General features: G+C 41.4%; 1 protein-coding gene across 1 annotated transcript in view; it reads left to right on the top strand.

The window, feature by feature from the left end:
• Nucleotides 1-7,196: 7,196 nt before the first annotated feature.
• HNF4G (hepatocyte nuclear factor 4 gamma) overlaps nucleotides 7,197-14,687 on the top strand; it is a 136,621-nt gene continuing 129,130 nt past the window's right edge. Inside the window, exon 1 of the mRNA XM_040487560.1 lies at nucleotides 7,197-7,662. The gene's annotated coding sequence lies outside the window, so the exon portion shown is untranslated. The remainder of the gene's footprint in view (nucleotides 7,663-14,687) is intronic.

Genomic DNA, 14,687 nt, shown 5'->3' with positions numbered 1-14,687 from the left:
CTTCCTTCCTTCCTTCCTTCCTTCCTTCCTTCCTTCCTTCCTTCCTTTCTTCTTTCTTTCTTTCTTTCTTTCTTTCTTTCTTTCTTTCTTTCTTTCTTCTTTCTTTTTCTTTCCTTCCCTTCCTTCCTTCCCCTCCCTCTCTCTCCTTCCTTCCTTCCTTCCTTTTCTTTTTGTCATACTTTTTAGTTTGTTGGTAAGACAAACATATTTATAGCCCTCAGGGAAGAAGCCACTGGAGAGACAGAGTTTGAAGATACAAGAAAAAGAAGTAATTGATAGAACAGGCCAGGCATAGACAGGAAGGGGTGGGATCAAGAACACAGGTGATGGGATTAACCTTAAACGAGAGCTGAATCTCTTCTTCCTGTGACAATATCAGTATTTATTCCTGGGAAGGGGAAGGTGCACTTAGGTCTACATGGATACACAGGAGAAATACAAAGTGCCTGACTGCTGTAGTCTCCAGCTTTTATTTGTTGTCTGATCTTGATTGGAGGTATGCAAGAGATCAGGAAGGCAGAACTGGTGACTTCATTTGTGAGTTATTTAACCATGGCAGGAATCCCAAGCCAGCTGCTATCAGCTTTTGAAAACATTCACTACTTTTAATTCATACCTAGGTAATACAGTGCTACTTAATAATTAATATTTCAAATCTTAGGGATTAAAACAAACAAACCAAAGCAGGACACACCTTGGATCAAAGACTAATCATTCATCTACAGTTTCTAAAATGACCAATATACCAACCTCGTTCTCATGTCACAGCCATATGCAGAGAATTTGAATACATTAATTGTGATGATTTAAGATTCTTGACTCCTGAACTAAGTCATACTTATAAAGTAGCTGCCCTGAAAAGAGGAGAATATTTTGCGTAATTAGAAAAAAGATAAAGTATGTTTGGAATGTATATACGTTTTGTTTAGGAAATGAAATTTGAAATTAGCATGAGGTAAGGAAGGAAGATAGTTGAGCTGACAACGCCAGTTAAATTCAGGGATAAATCTTTGGCAGTATGTTGGAGGGCTTTTCATGCAGTTTTGCTTAGCATTGGTAACTTCATTACTTGAAATTAAGGAACCTGTGGACATAAACTATAGGACAAATCTACAGAAAAGGTTTGCATATCTGTCAAAAATTATACTCAACAGATGAGGTGAATGAATATGTTATTTACTCACAACAATACGTTTTTTTAGTACTTGATGTTTGTGAGTGCTAATTTTTTTTTTCTTTTCATTTGGATGTCCAATATTCTGCAGACCAAGTTTTAGCATTCAAACAAATGTTTCTTTTGGATGTATTTCATATCCACTGCATCCCATAACATGAACTTCGATGGTCTCTTCTTGCCACTTTTCTCTATGGGAGGCAGTATGACCTGAAAGATGCCAGCCTTGACTCTGGAACCAGATCAGCTCAACACTTACCAGCTTTATAATTCTGATCCTCAGCTTTCTCACCTATAAAATTGTGTTAATAATACAAATCTTCTAAGGTTGTTGTAAGCACTCAAGTGTTAACTGACTGAAAGCCCATAAAACTGTGCCTGGCACAATGTAAGCACACACACACACAAGTCAGCTATCATTAAAATATGATGATGATCTTTTAATGACTATTCTATTCAGCAAACTTTCTTTTTTTTTTCAATAAACTTACTTGTCAAAAACTTTCAATGTAAAATTTTTTTTTCAATATTTTATAGTGCGAACCTCAAGAAAATATAAGTTGCCATAGCCAAATAGATTTTAACCTGTCCTGTTTTTGATACTTTGTGAAGTCAGTTTTTAGAGAAGTATAATACTTGTAACAAGGCATCAAAAGCAAGTGTATAAATATAATTAACTTTATCTTCTCTATTTTTTTTCTTTCCTTCCTTTCTTTTCTCTTATTGTCTTGCAAAATGGAAGATGTTAATTTAAGAATCCAAATAGGAAAGATATTAGCTTCCTTTTCAATTTTTTTAAAAATTTAAATATCAACTGAAACCAAAACTGATAGTGAGATTAATCCAAAAGAAAACAACATAAAATCTATGTGAAGAGGATATGCAGAAGAAAAACGAGTATAATAATAAAATGATTATCTTAGCAAAGCTCAGTAACCTTAATGATTACTAAAAACAAAAGGAAATGGAGTTCAATTGAATGATTATGTTACAGACTCCCCAATATAATACAATTATTTATTTCCTTTCCTTCAGCTTTAAATTTTCTTGTTCATTTCTTAGACTTGTTTTGTTTACAAATAAGAAAACAGCTAGAGGAGACTTTAAAGGATGTCTTCAATCAGCATTTTCTTTTATGCCCACTAGATGGCAGGTATAGGATTCTGAATACCTTTCAGAAGCTATGTGTCTGCTATTCTTATTTGCAGCACTAGATGAGAAAACCGATTTGGTTCAAAGTACGAAATTTTAGAAATTAGACTCTTTTTTACTTTTCCCACTCATCTCCTACACATAGTCTTAAAAAAAAAAAAGAACTGGTAAAACCTGTAAAGGGGTATAAAGCTTCTATCTACAGTTAGAGTAAAACAGCCCTCTTGCATGTTTGTTTTCTTTATTGAAAAACTATAAAACTAAAATATAACAACAAATCTATATGTAACTAGACATGTATTCTCATGTAAAATGTTTGAGATTTTTTTCCCCTCCTTTGGGCACATACAACCTAAAAGAGTGTGTTGTCTCTCTATGATCTCAATCCTTTTATTTTCTGTCAGTGGAAGGACCCGTGGATCCCTGTTTTGCAAGGGGCAGTTAGAGATTATGTTATAACTTGGTAATTGATTTTTTTTTCTTTATGATAAGAGATAGTAGGGATGTAGGGAACGTTAAAAAAATTCTTTTTCTTTTTGCCCCACTGTTTTGATTAGAATTTTTTTCCTCTGGTTTAAAACGAAGTTGAAATAATCAAATTTTCTGCTTTGAACACGTGTGCCTTTCCACTGAGGGGTCAAGGCCTTGGAAATGTAAAGGGCCAATCTTTGTTACAGAGGGGTTCATTGCAGAGAAGGGCGTGTTCTGCAAAGACAAACAAGTCCCACAGATAGTTGCCAAGGGCACCAAATACATCTTTGCATTACACCTTGAACTAGCATGCTCATATCACTTCTTTTTTATTGCATGCACCATAAATGACTGTAAAACTTTGCAAATCTTGCAGAGACCTTGGCAATCAATACTTCAGTAGGAAATCTACAAAGAGAGGGGGTGGAGAAAAGAGATCCAGCCTAGCAGTTTGCTTTTTATTTTGGCAGGGGAAAAACGTTTGGAAGGTTGATGCTGAGAATCATTTAAGGTTGGATTTTCATAGTGTCTCAGCCAAATTAGTAACACAAGCAGTGCAGTTTCAATTTAGACATTATATCTGAAATGTTGGCTTTATTTATGTTCACAGGTGAGGTAGTCTGGAGACACTCCTGTGGCCTTACTTACAAGGGCTTACTCTGGGTGCTCCTGGTCTGTGACTTGAGCATAAAATAAAGACTAATTTTTATCTGGATCAGTGTGTGACCAAGCAGGGTGCCTAGCCCTGGAGGCCATGCCTTTTCCCAACTGTTTTTAAGCACCTGACTCCCCCAAAAGGGCCAGGCAAGGTTCTGGAAGTTGCTTTTTAGGATCTATCTGCACGGTGTTGGTGTTGGTGCTGCTGGACAGATGCTGGACAGATGCTCATGAATCCCTCCTCCGTATTCCGTCTGCCTGTTCTACTGGTTTTGTTTTACCACGTTAAATTCAAGGCATTAAAGGTGGGTGTTCCATGAAAAGTCTGGCAAATCAGATAGCTGACGAGGGTACCAAAGCCCGGAATCCAAGTCACAATCCCCTACCGCTCTAGGCCCAAGGCGCAGACCTAGCTGGAGGCTAACTGTGCAGGGTCGGAGGAGATGAAATGGCTCAACATTCCCCTTCCTGGGGGCGGGAGCCTGCAGCTCTACAGCTCCGGCGATCTGTGCCCTCGCTTTGGGCTGCTCTAGGGAGCAAAAAGGCTGTTCTTTCCCTAAAAAGGACGGGGGCAGCGAGCGGCCCTGCACCCGAGGCCTCGCTGGCTTCAGGGCTGTTCCCGCCTCCACCCCCACCCCCGACCTTGCTGACAGAGCCCTTCCCCCGCTCCCAGTCCCAGTGACCGGAATCCCGGCCTTCTCTTCTGATGCATAAAACATTCAGTGGCCTCCAGGGAGTTTTTGAAATTCTGGCGTAGGCTGCTTTACCGGTGCTTTCGCCCCCAGGGTCAAACACAACTCAACGGTTTTGTTGGGGACGCGTTTAGCGCCGCTCCAGAGTCTTTAATTTCACCTGAGTCCCCGTGGCCACATCCCGCCCGCGGTCCTTTACATTACGAGGACCTTGGAAGGGGTCACTGGGCTTTGCCCAAATCCAGAAAGGACCAGCAGGTGGAGAATTGTATGAGTTTTTGATTTCTCCTTTTCTTTTTCCTTTTTCTTTTTCTTTTTCTTTTTTTTAATATCCTGGGTGCAAACGCGCGTGAGGGTGGTTGGTAATCCCCACTGATTGCGCCCGTGCGTGCGGTGGCCGGCTGCAGTGTGGGTGTGACTGCGATCGTGGAGGGGCTGGTGCTTAACTAGGTCAGCAGAGGTGGAGAGGAAGAGGGCAGTTCCCGTTTGGGTCCTGTGATGGTGTTATGTGCAGGGCGAGGGGAGTGGAGCTGCCCTCCGCAATGGGGTCTCTGAGTGCTGAAACCTGGAGCACTTTTCCGCTCGAGGTTCCCCGCGCCTGCCGGCACTCTCCCCACCTCCTGAGAGCTCTGCCCATGGCTTCTGCTTTAATTAATAGTATCAGAACCGCTCGTGGGAAAAAACCGGAGCTCTTATCAAGACGATCAGGTGCCGCTGGGAAAAAGAAACAAAACAAAACAAGACAACGGTCTAAAAAAGATGTTCCAAGCGGAAAAAGAACAGGCTAAATGAGACATTTAACAGGAAAGTGAAGTAAAGGGGTGTTGACTCTACATTTTCTGCTTAGTTTTAGGTTGAAAGAGTAGATGTGACAAATACACATGTGTATAGTCTCCTTCTAAACGCTAAATATTGAAACAGAACTTTGTCTTCTGAGAACCCTTCCCTTAACATTTATCCTTATCTCTTCTCTATCATTGTGTTCCCCCCACACCCTCCTCAATGCATCAGGGACAACTCTCTGTAGAACACATTTTTCATTTTCAGCATCATAAACCCATGCCATGAAAACTTGTAGTAAATTAGTTTCAGGGACAACATAAGTGATGCTCTAAAGTTTTGTCAGTTGGCATTGGCTGTTCTAGTAAAGACTGCTGAGCCAACTTCTCCTACCTGCCTTTAGCTCTTAAGGTCCTTTTTTGTTTGTTTGTTTGTTTGTTTGTTTGTTTAGTCATCTGAAGCCACCCCCTTCTTGCAGTGGGCGAGGGAGGTTTGGCCGTGCTACAGAAACTCTTGGAGATTTTTCTAAATTAAACAAATGCAGTGCTTCCTTTAAATAATAACTAAGTCTTAACAGAGTTTATACTTCTTTAATTGCACTGTCATTTCTCTCACCGCTAGTCAAAATCCTTGTGACAAAATTCTTTGGCAAAGGTTCTACATGTTGTGTCAAAATAACTGTGAACACAGAACATTGTGATGATCATTTCCTGGTAGATCAGTGAATCTACTACACATCGATGATAAATCGATCACCCCAAACCGAACCCATTCACATCACAGATTGTTAGTAGTAAAGTAAACGGAGACTCTTGAACTAAAATATGGCTTCTCTGCTGGGAATAACGGATGGGATGTCAGGTAAGCATTAAAGCTTCCGTGAATGGGGACGGAGAATTTGTCTTCAGACTGTTAGCGTTTTGTGGGAACTATATTTATATTTTCACATATGATATGACAATATTCACTAAGGATCTGGGAATAGTTATAAGGAGAATGTCCACAGGTGATCTTTAAACAGCACACCTATGAAAGACTTGTGTAACAAGCATAAGCCGTTAATTGTTACCCTTCTGCCTCAACTGTCTCTGGACGGTTTCCTGGAGCCCACGTGGACAGAGGCCGCTTTGGTGACTCGGTTTGCACACGGCGTGGGCAACAAGGACCCAAAGAATGTGTTTTGCTCAAGAGGGTCGATTTAAAGAAAATAGTATATGATTTCTCTCCTTTGTTCTGATTTCTAAAACAACCAACTACTTGTTTTTAAAAGAGCCTTTGAGCAAGAGATTCAGAAGGAGGAAACTGAGAAAGTTTTGTAAGCCCGATCTAAAAAGAAAAAGAAAAAAATACCTAGCTCTTTGATCTCCTTGGCATTGTTATTACAGTCTTAAAATAACCGCCACCCCCCTGGTCGGAAAAGAAAAACCTTACGGATTAAGTAACTATTTATCTCATGAGGATAATTACTTGTTTGACCTGAAGTCATTCATTCCCGAAACCACCAAGTTAAATTGTTGAGATGTTTTTTAAAGCCGCAGCTTTTGGGCTATATTGCCTAGTGAACAAAAGCCTGACCCAGATGACCAGCAAGTGCCGAAAGGGTCTGAGCATCATTTCGTGAAGTCTAAAGCTTGAGAAGGCGCCTAGGGTTTGAGAGGGAGAAAGAAAGCTTTCCATCAGATACATATGTAAAGAGGTACTTAATGACTGAATCCACAGGTGGCTGGGTAGGCAGGGGAAGGGGAAACTAGTCTCCCACCTCTTCCCAGAACTCTTGCTGAGCAAGGTGGCCACAACCATCCGGGCAGAAGTTAACCCCAGCGGCCAAGGTGCAGATTAATGAAATGGTTGCGGCTTCCCCTAGTGGTGTGGCCGCAGTGCTGTCCCTAGGAACCTATTCAGTTCCCTTCAATAATACTTCCGGCCCTTTTCTGGACCTCATTGGCTCAGAATTATATCTGCATTCTGGGGTCAGCAGGCTTTCTCCACCAACGTCGGTCCAAACGCACTGCCTCAAGGTTGACACCGCCCTAGACTAGGCGTGACCGGGTAGAGGACGGTGCCCGCGGTGCGGGCCGGGCGCGGAAGCTGGTGGGGCTCCCCCAGTGCGGGAGGCTGGCGAGGACTCCAAACGGTCAAGCGTTGGAGGGCCTCACCGTGATGGTGGGAATTTAGGCATGTGGCGTGTGGCAGTTACCTCCGGGCGGCCTCGGGGAGGCCCCGGTGAGCCACTACGGTCAACGGGAGGCCGGGGTTCGGGGCTTGCTGGCCCGCCCGCCGGTCACCCAGGGGCCTTGGGAACAGGGAAATGCGCGCGCCGAGGCGGTGGCGGCCTCGCCGCTTTCAGTTTTCATTGAGGCTGCTGGTTACTGTTTAACATCCCCACCCACGTTTCAGTTTGTTTAGTAAATCGATCGTTCGGTGAGAGTCAGGCCGCTGCCTTGTCGCCATTGAGCAAAACTAATATCCTTCAGCATACGGTCAAAAGTCTTTGCTAGAGATCAAGACAAACAAACAAACAAACAAACCACAAAATCCTTAAGCCTCCTCTCCCAGCTCCCCCCCAGCCCCACCCCCACCTCCCACCTCCGCGCTTTCAGCCAACTTCCCAGGCTCGGAAAAGTGCGGCACGGGACGCCGCTGCTGGGGTGGGTGGGGGGAACGTGCCGCCGGGAGATGCGGCGGCTGCGGCGCAGCTGACTGCGACGCGGGAGCTCCGGGAGCGCCTCCGCGCAGGTAAGTTTCTCTGCCCGCGCCGCGCGCGCCGGGGGCCGAGCCCGAGTCCACCGCCCCCGGCCGGTGTCGGGCGGGAGGAGTCTCGGGGCCCCTCGGGCTGCTGAAGGAGGGGCGCCCGCCCGCCCGCCCGCCCGCCCGCCCGCGAGCGGCTGAGCCTTGGGCTTCCTGCGCCAGGCAGGGATGAAAGGAGATACCTCGAGGCCTCCCCCAGCCTGCGGTGGAGGGAAGAAGAAAGGGTTGCAGGAGGGGCGGTGGGGGGCACGCGCAAGCCGCTCACCCAGAAAAAGTAAAAGAAAAGTTGGATTTGTTTGGGAGACAAAGCTTTGGTGTCGTCGGCGGGTCACATGGTTGCCAGGTCTCCGGGGGCTTCGGTGGAGTTTTGTTTTTGTTCCCCCCCCCCCACCTTGGCCTGGGGCAAGGCCAGGGCAAATGGATATCTACGGGCCCCTGAGGTTTGTGGGGAGGTGCTTGGTCCTGGAGCATCATCCCAACGCCTTGCTCCAGTCTCACTCAGTTCTCCCATAGAGACGTTTGGGGTGTGGGCATCTTCTGGTGAGGCTGCTGGGAGATTATATGGGAAACATACATACATAGTTGTATCTATAACTATAGATATAACTATAGATAATCTATAGATCTATAGATACAACTATAGATAATCTATACTATAGTTATAGTTATCTGTAATATATATCAATAGTTGTAGTTAATATCTATCTATAACTATAGATAGGTATAACTATATATGTACATGAATATACAAAATTCTATCTAAACCAATTTTGCTTCCTTTGGGCAGAGATCCCTTGCAAGCTTGTTTGAACACTGCGCCATTTGAGTGTTTCCGTGTCTAAGGAGAATAAGCCAGCACGTGATGTGATCTTTGAATTGAATATAGTATGTGCTTCATACCTGATGAGCCTGTTACTAAGGCTTGCTCAAAAAGTCCAAGGACCCGTCTCCAACCTGCAGTCTTCAGTAAACTTTCATTTGACAACAAGGGCTGGAGAGCACAGAATACAGAAGCTCTAAACCTAAACGGTTGTCCTGAAAGCTTACCACCTCATAGATAGCAACATTTCCTGGTTTTGTTCTGTTCCTTTTCCCACTTTTCCATCCGTTTTATCTGTATCTTCTCCCTCTTCACAAACATTTACTCCTCATTAAAATACTCTTCCTCTCCTGCTATCCCTACTTTTACATAATAATCCCGCAGTTCCCACCCTCTCACCACACCTTTCTCTGTTTTTCCTCTTTTGTGGACACATCATCAAGCCACCTGATATATTATTGTGTGTTGAAGTCAGTGGCCCAGTAGGGTTGGCTCCTCCCTGGGGGAAGAGGAGACAGAGGTGTGAGTGTTGCTAAACTACTCAGTTTTCTCTTTTCAAAGTGGAGAAGAGGGGTTCTTGGCTGGCTCTGTTGGTGGAGCATGTGACTCTTGGTCTTGAGGGTCCTGAGTTCCATCCCCTCATTGGGTGTAAAGATTACTTTAAAAAAAAAAAAAACTGGAATGGAAATTGAGAGCCATTGTTCTCTTTCCATTTCTCCTAAGCTCCATTTATGGGCTTGCAAATATGTAATTTTTCTCAACATGCTTTAGGAGGGTAGTACAATGCTTAAAGTACTATACGGGTCTATTAAGATCTTTTAAGTCTTTTACTCTGTAGTTGTTATCTAAGCATATGGGACAGTGCAAATTTTGGGGAGATTGCTAAGCTTTTTTTTTTAATACCATCATGCAAATACTTTTGGTTTTGAGTGCCCCATTTCTTTGGAATTTTTTGTTATTTCTGTGAATTCTGAAAATAGGACTTGCTTATAAAGCAACATGAATATTATAGTAAAGTATAAAGTGAACCCCCTTCCCTATTCCACTTCATATGTGTAACTGCCATTGATAGTTGGGTTTGTGTCCCTTCATGTGTGGGACCACAGGAATTTTTCTTTCATTATTGCAAAAGATTGGCTAATGGCTCATATCAATATCATACTAGTGTTTTGAAGTTTATTTTTCAGTTAATATTTATCAAATATTTCTCTGTCAATATATGAAGATTCTTCTTTTCTTAATGTATCTACCCAGTGTAGCCAGCCACCATATCACAGAATATTCACTTGGTCGTAGGGTTGTTCACTGCGCAGAGGTGACCACCTAAGGGGGAAGTGAGGACTGAAACCTTGATCTTACAAATAGTGATGCAGTGAATGTCTGTGTACATTATCTTTGGAAGGGTACTGCAGAAGATTTATTCTGAGAAGAGAATTGCTGGCTCTAGGGGGATGTTCACTTCAAATTCAATAGATATTGCAAGGAAACTTCTTAAGTACCCACAGCGTATTTGCTATGCTCTTGCCAACACTGGATAATATTGGTGTGTTTAAAATGTTGCCAATCTGATAGAAAAATTGATTTCTCCTTGTTGGAGTTTTAGAATTTGGAAATTATATAAACCAGTCTTGGAACATCTGACTTGGAGAGCTTGAGAATTTTGTTTTAAAAATATAAGCAAGTAGAAAAGGACTTGACTGCATTTCAAAATACCATCTCATTTTGAGCTTGTAAATGATACCACTGCATTTGCTACTATCTTTCCATTTACTAAATGGCTAGAGATGCTGATACATGGTAAGTAAGAATTCCTGGGTCACAAACATGTGGCTCTGGTGTGCCTTGTAGCTGCTGTTGGGATTTTTGGCTCTTGACTTACATGTTTGCCACCTTCGTTAAAGAGGTTTCACACTCCTGGAAATGAAAGCTCAATTTTAGACGAGATATCATAGCTTTAGATCCTTAAGCTATAGATGCAAACAAAATAACCAGATGTGCAATGATACCTTCAGGTAGAATCTGTTGTGTTCGCTCTCCACATAGGAACTGTCACCTGCTAATATTGATCAGCTCATACACAGACACAAGGAGTGTTTCAAAAATGGCTTACTCTTACAGCTGGACAACTTGTTTAGGAATATCAAGAATATATATAATATATACTTATATGTATGTGTAATATACATATTTAGCTAATACTGAATTCTTAGTATGTGCTATAAACTGTTATAAGTTATTTATATGCGTTTTTTTTCTTTCTCGTATATTCTTTAAACAAATTTCTGTAGTTCATACTAATATTGTCCCCATTTTCAAATGGGAAAAATGAAGCACAGAGACATTTAAAAACTCCACTAAAGTTACACATGTCCAGGTGATAAAACTGGGGATTCAAATCCAGTCTCCATGGCTCTAGGCCATGAGAGTAACAATGGCTGCTCTACGGGGTCATCGGGTTGCTCACTGCACAGGGATAACCAACTGAAGGGGACGTGAGCACTGAAACCTTGATCCCACCCTGCCGGCCAAAATATGTTCCTTTGCTTTCATCTGAGTGTTACCTAGGGAAGGTACTTTTCTGAGTCACAAGTCTGTAAGGGCTCATAGAAACCCTGCTCCTGATGTATTGGGAGCTGTATGTATACAGATGTGCTCGTGAAACTAAGTGCCTTTGTAACTCAATACTATTGTGCCCATTCATTATGGATACACCTTCAAGAACAGATCTGCCCTATTGCCTATACTTCTTAACTTATATTTAATACATAATGGCACAGTATGATCTCTGCATGGGAGAATTAGCTCATAGCCTCTGATGTTGTGTTGCCATGAAAACCATTGGTTTTATCAAGATGGTTTTCTGGAAAATGCATAAGGACTTCATTGTCTTTTTCTTTTTTTGTGATTTTTCTTAACATTTTGATGGACATGAAAGTCTTTGAGGATGACCAACTCACGACATATAAGCCAAGAAAGAAGGCTTTGTTTCATGTAGAGAGGTTTTTATCCCTGCCCTACCATTTACTAATAGGGGAGTAGGGAGGAGGGGACGTGGGCAAGTCCATCTTTTTTCATTTTTGAAGTGTATGGGATTATAATACCTATCTTATAGAATTGGTATACTGATTATATATGTTAATACATGAAAACATTTAGAACAATGATTTGGCATACATTAAGTACCCACTATGTATTCTGTGTTGCTGCTGTTGTTTTCATAGAATGAGATAATGCATCTAAAACACTACTTGATTTACAGTAAGTTGTTAATAAGTGTCACCTGTTTTTATTGACCTTCTCTCTAGAGAAATTCTATTTGCATACACAAACAAATTACGTATGTCTTCAAGAGTTTATAGAGCCCTAGAGACCTGGGTAAGCCCTCTAATAGGCCTCAGAGATACAATGATGAATAAGATAGACATAGTTCCTGACTTCATGGTGCTTTTAGCTAAACAGGGTACAGGGATTGCCCTGAGTATGTTCAGTGATTAGAGCATGGAGTTTGGATCATTAAGATCTGTGTGCAAATCTGTTTTGCTCTCTGCCAGCTTTGTATCCCTGAGTAAGTTACTTAATGTTTCTGTGCCTGAGTTTAAAAAGTTGTAACATGAGAATAGTTGTTACTCTCAAAGTATATGGGTATTAATGCTTGTATTATTTATACCAAGCATTTCATTTTTTGAAAGTTTGATACTTTCTCTATACTCTATTTCAGTATAGCAGAATCACAGTTATATATGATAGCAAAAAGTCAACATAAGCATCTAGGCATTGTGTCCTCATCTCATTTTTTTTTAAGGTTTTTTTTCAAAATTTTTTTACATTGATTTATTTTTGAGAAACAGAGTGAGATAAAGCGTGAGCAGGGGAGGGGCAGAGAGAGAAGGAGACACAGAATCTGAAGCAGGCTCCAGGCTCAGAGCAAGCGGTTAGCACAGAGCCTGATGCGGGGCTCAGTCACTAACTGTGAGATCATGACCTGAGCCGAAGTTGAAGTCGGAAGCTCAAGTGACTGAGCCACTCCGACACCCCACGTTTCCCTTCATTTAAAACAATCTGTTAACTTCTTAATGCCCTTAGCATGAAGTGCTATGTGACTTGGTCCATGATTTGCAATTAAAACTTCACTTCTCTTTTCTTGAGATCCCTTACTTTCCTTCAGCTGGAATAGATGTTTTAGTTCCTCAAATGTACCATACTCTGTGCCTTCAGGGTGCTGCTTCTATTCTTTGGCACTCTTAGCCACCATCACCATCAGTTTTCCCTCAGCATTTTAGCCAACTTCCACTTATCTTGTAGGTCGGTGCTTAAAAAAACACCTTCAAAATCTTTCCTGACTCCTGATCCAGTACATCAACTTCCTTGGATCTTGCTCCCTCCCTGACGTGATGCTTACCAACTTTATCACACATCGTGTTTGGATATTTGATGATCATTCTTCCAGACCAATTGTTGGGCCTCTGAGGGCAGGAACCGTATTGCTTTTGCCCACTTCTTTAGTTGGGCATTTAGCTAAAGCTTAATGAGTATGTGCTCACTGAATGAAATAACTGTAAGGGAGGAGGAAGTTGAAATACCAAGAATAGAATTAAACTTTTTGTTAGAAACCTGATTTTCCAGCACTATATTCTCTATTGGGGATTAAGCAATGACTGGAAATGATTCTCTCCTAAGTTTTTCATGTCTGGTTTCGGGATACGAATAAAAACACTATTCCTGTGATAAGTGCAAATATAGAGTACCGGAGAAGGATTACAGAAACCTACCAGAAAGCCCACTAACTTTTCCTGGAGTAGGTTGCACAAGAGATGACATAGTAATCCTTTATCTTTAAGTTAAGAGGGATATAGTCTATTGATATTGAGATATAATTACATTGAGATAATTGTATTGAGATAGAACTTCCATTGAGTAAAATCCATCCTTTTCAGTGAGTTTTGACCGATGTATGCAGTCGTGCAATCACTACCACAATGCAGATATAGAACATTTCTGTACCCACTTTACCCCAAATTCCTTCATGCCGTTTAGCAGACAGCCCCTTCCATCTCTCCACAGCAACCAATGATGTAATTTCTATCTCCAGTGTTGCCTTTTCCAGAATAATATATAAATAGAATAGTGTAGGGGCACCTGGGTGGCCCAGTCAGTGAGTGTCCAACTCTTGATTTCTACTCAGGTCATGATCCCAGGGTCATGGTATTGAGCCCTGGGTTGGGCTTTACACTGAGTATGGAGTGTGCTTAAGATTCTCTCTCTCTCTCCCTCTGCCGCTCTCGCCCCCCCACCTCAAATAAAAAAAATTAAAAATAATAAAAAAGTAAAATAGTGTAGTAGTGTATAGCCTTTTGTGTCCTGCTTTTTTTCATTTAGCATAATAATTTTGAGATTCTGTCATGTTGTATGTATCAGCTTATTTATTCCTTTAAAAAAACCAGATATATGAGGTACAATTGACATATAATAAGCTGCATATATTTAAAGTGAACAATTTAAAAAGCTTAGACATATGTATATGCCAGTGAAGCAATCACAATAAAGGTAGTGAATGTAGCCAACACCTGAAAGGTTTTTTCAGGGTCCTTTATAAACCCTACCTCCCGCTCCTACCTCAGATAACTACTGATCTACTTTCTGCCCTTGCAAATTAGTTTGCATTTTCTAGAATTTTATATCCATGGGATCACACAGTATTCTTTTGTGTCTGACTTCTTTAACTCAGCATAATTCTTTTAAGATTCATTCATTCTGTTGCATCTCTCAATTCTTGTTTATTTGTTTGCTAAATAGCATTGTTTATATTGACCTGTTGATGACCATTTGAATTGTTTCATTTCTGTTTCAGTTTTGGCTTTTGCAAGTAAAGCTGTTATGAACATTCCTGAACAAAGTTGTTGTGTGAACATATCCTTCCCTTTATTTTGTATACAGTTGACCCTTGAAAACATGGGTTTGAACTGCACAGACCCACTTATACGTGGTACTTTGAATATATTTTCTCTTCCTTATGATTTTCTCAATCACATTTTCTTTTTTCTAGCTTACTGTATTGTAAGAATACAGTATATAATACATATAACATACAAACTGTGTGTTAATCGACTATTTATGCTATTTGTAAGGCTTCCAGTTAACAGTAGGCTGTTAGTAGTTAAGGTTTGGGGAAGTAAAAAGTCATATGTGGAGTTTC

Source organism: Herpailurus yagouaroundi, unplaced genomic scaffold (assembly GCF_014898765.1).
Source record: "Herpailurus yagouaroundi ecotype Mexico unplaced genomic scaffold, PumYag 165, whole genome shotgun sequence".
NCBI classification, from domain to species: domain Eukaryota; kingdom Metazoa; phylum Chordata; class Mammalia; order Carnivora; family Felidae; genus Herpailurus; species Herpailurus yagouaroundi.
This window is presented reverse-complemented; position numbering and strand designations above follow the sequence as displayed.